The sequence below is a fragment of the Vulpes lagopus genome, chromosome 5 (assembly GCF_018345385.1).
Source record: "Vulpes lagopus strain Blue_001 chromosome 5, ASM1834538v1, whole genome shotgun sequence".
NCBI classification, from domain to species: Eukaryota; Metazoa; Chordata; class Mammalia; order Carnivora; family Canidae; genus Vulpes; species Vulpes lagopus.
In genome coordinates, this window is record NC_054828.1 from 287,904 (window position 1) to 291,432 (window position 3,529).

The window sequence follows — 3,529 nt, forward strand, 5'->3', positions numbered from 1 at the left end:
TTCCTATGTTAGTCAGGTGCTACATCCTAAGTTCCAAACGAGAGAAGCTAGCTGGCGCCTATTCCCAAGGAAACTTACCTCTGAGAGTTGAGCTCACCTCAGTCCCTCACAGTTGCACACTGCCTGCAGAATGAGTTTCGAACATCTGCACCAGAGCCGTTTGTCAGAGGCTTGTGAGACGCAAGTGGAATAAGCAGACCTGGACGATGTCTCCAGCTGCAGTGGAGTGGTATTCTGGCTACCTCCTGGCTTAGAGTACTGCTACGTTCTCAGTGCCCTAAGAACGCAGCAGGTTGAAAGCTGGCTTGTAGGCATGCTTCCTTGTGCGAGCTGAGGTCAGGCAGGACCCTCCCGCATCTGACATGCCCATAGACATAGGTCCAGGCATTCTTTATGTTAGGCGCCGGAAGAGGTTGTGTGAAAAGCAAACGTGGAAGTGACAGGATTCTCCTCAAGTGTATGTGATCTCAATTCAGACATTGCAAACGTCCTTTGTTCAATGAGAGTGTAGCTCGGTCCCAGCTCCCATCAATAAGTTTCTAGCAGCCATCTGCCTGCAAAGAGTACACATTTCCCGAGAGTTGAGCCTATGGCTTATCGCTCCCACATCCTGACTTCCTGCACCGTTCGCTTGCCACAGCATTTCGTTCTATGCGGGACAGGAGCAGAGAGAGAAGAAGTGACTGGCTTGTCAATTTCGCGCCTAGCGGACAGCTGCCTCCAAGGCATGCACACTCCTTTGGGTTGAGCTTATGGCTTCAACCTCCCACATGCTGACGCCTGTACCTTTTGCAGCCAAGGGATTTCGTTGGACACGGGATTCAAGCTTTGTGAGAGGCAAGTGTCTCTTAGCTCAATCCAGTGACTTCTGACGACTTCCTCCCTCAGATGGGTGGTACATACTAACTTCCAACCCTGAGTACCTAGTTGCAAGCTCTCTCTCAGGGAACTTCCTTCTGTGAGATGAGCTGACTCGCGGTCCTTCCCACTTCCACACTGCCTGCACATGGAGTTACGAACATCCTCACTAGACATGTTTGTCAGAAGCTCATCGACGCAAGGGGCAAGCTGCAGGCCTCAATGGTGCTGTCACTCGTTGGAGTAGAGCGGTATTCACGCAACGTCCTTTCAATGCTGCTACGTTCTCTCGGCCATAAGAAGGCAGCTAGTGGAAAGCTGCATTCGGGGCATGCTTCCTTTTGAGAGTTGAGCTCAACAAAGGACCCTCCCGCCTCGGGTCCCCCTCTGGGTGGAGCTGCTAACATCCTCATGTCAGGTGCAGGGAGAGGTTGTTAGAAATGCGTGTGGAAACGTCAGACCTGTCCTCACGGCAATGTGAGTTGAATACAGCGACTGCCAACGTCCTTGTTCAATGAGAGTGTAGCTAGGTTCTAACTCCACTGTACGAGTGGGGAGCAGACATCTGCCTCCCAGGCATACACGCCCCTGAGAGTTGAGCTTATGGCCTGTCCCTCCCACATCCTGCCTGCACGTACACCTCGCTCCTAACAGGCACGTACACCTAGCTCCTCACAGTTGCACACTGTCTGCAGAAAGAGTTTCCAACATCTGCACCAGAGCCGTTTGTCAGAGGCTTGTGTGACGCAAGTGGAATAAGCAGACCTGGAGGGTGTCTCCAGCTGCAGTGCAGTGGTATTCTGGGTTCCTCCTGGCTTAGAGTACGGCTACGTTCTCAGTGCCCTAGGAACGCAGCTAGTTGAAAGCTGGCTTGTAGGCATGCTCTCTTGTGCGAGCTGAGGTCAGGGCAGGACCCTCCCGCATCCTGACTGCCCGTAGACATAGGTCCCATCATCCTTATGTTAGGCGCCAGAAGAGGTTGTGTGAATAGCATGTGGAAGTGACAGGATTCTGCTCAAGTGAGTTTGAGTCCAATACAGACATTGCAAACGTCTTGTTCAATGAGAGTGTAGCTCGGTCCTAGAACCGATCAATAAGTGTCTTCCACACATGTGCCTGCAAAGCATACACACTTCCGAGAGTTGAGCTTATGGACTGTCCCTCCCACATCCTGCCTGCAGGTACAACCGCGCTCCTTACAGGCCTAGCCCCGATGCGTGACTGAAGTGTTGTGAGAGGTAAGTGGAAAGTCCCGGCCCACAAGACTAGTGCATCCAAGCTCAATCCAGCGATTACCTAGTAATTCCTATGTTAGTCAGGTGCTACATCCTAAGTTCCAAACGAGAGAAGCTAGCTGGACGCCTATTCCCAAGGAAACTTACCTCTGAGAGTTGAGCTCACCCTCAGTCCCTCACAGTTGCACACTGCCTGCAGAATGAGTTTCGAACATCTGCACCAGAGCCGTTTGTCAGAGGCTTGTGAGACGCAAGTGGAATAAGCAGACCTGGAAGATGTCTCCAGCTGCAGTGGAGTGGTATTCTGGCTACCTCCTGGCTTAGAGTACTGCTACGTTCTCAGTGCCCTAAGAACGCAGCAGGTTGAAAGCTGGCTTGTAGGCATGCTTCCTTGTGCGAGCTGAGGTCATGGCAGGACCCTCCCGCATCCTGACTGCCCGTAGACATAGGTCCAGGCATCTTTATGTTAGGCGCCAGGAAGAGGTTGTGTGAAAAGCACGTGGAAGTGACAGGATTCTGCTCAAGTGAGTTTGAGTCCAATTCAGACATTGCAAACGTCCTTGTTCAATGAGAGTGTAGCTCGGTCCTACCTCCCATCAAAGTGTCTAGCCGACATCTGCCTGCAAAGCATACACACTTCCGAGAGTTGAGCTTATGGACTGTCCCTCCCACATCCTACCTGCAGGTACACCGAGCTCCTAACAGGCCTAGGCCCGATGCGTGACTGAAGTGTTGTGAGAGGTAAGGGGAAAGTCCCGGACCACAAGACTAGTGCATCCAAGCTCAATCCAGCGATTTCCTAGTATTTCCTGTGTGAGCCGGGTGCTACATCCTAAGTGCCATACGAGAGAAGCTAGCTGAACGCCTTGTCCAAAAGCAACTTACTTCGGAGAGTTGAGCTCACCCTCAGTCCCTCACAGTTGCACACTGCCTGCAGAAAGAGTTTCCAACATCTGCACCAGAGCCGTTTGTCAGAGGCTTGTGAGACGCAAGTGGAATAAGCAGACCTGGAGGGTGTCTCCAGCTGCAGTGGAGTGGTATTCTGGGTACTTCCTGGCTTAGAGTACTGCTACGTTCTCAGTGCCCTAAGAACGCAGCTAATTGAAAGCTGGCTTGTAGGCATGCTTCCATGTGCGACCTCAGGACCCTCCCGCATCCTGACTGCCGGTAGACCTAGGTCCCAGCATCCTTATGTTAGGTGCCGGAAGAGGTTGTGTGAAAAGCATATGGAAGTGACAGGACTCTGCTCAAGTGAATCTGAGTCCAATACAGACATTGCAAACGTCCTTGTTCAATGAGAGTGTAGCTCGGTCCCAGCTCCCATCAATAAGTGTCTAGCAGCCATCTGCCTGCAAAGAGTACACACTTCCGAGAGTTGAGCCTATGGCTTATCGCTCCCACATCCTGACTTCCTGCACCGTTCGCTTGCACAGCAT

The 3,529-nt window shown here is 52.1% G+C and overlaps 1 pseudogene; it reads right to left on the bottom strand.

The window, feature by feature from the left end:
• LOC121490948 overlaps positions 1-3,529 on the bottom strand; it is a 4,714-nt pseudogene extending 1,185 nt beyond the window's left edge.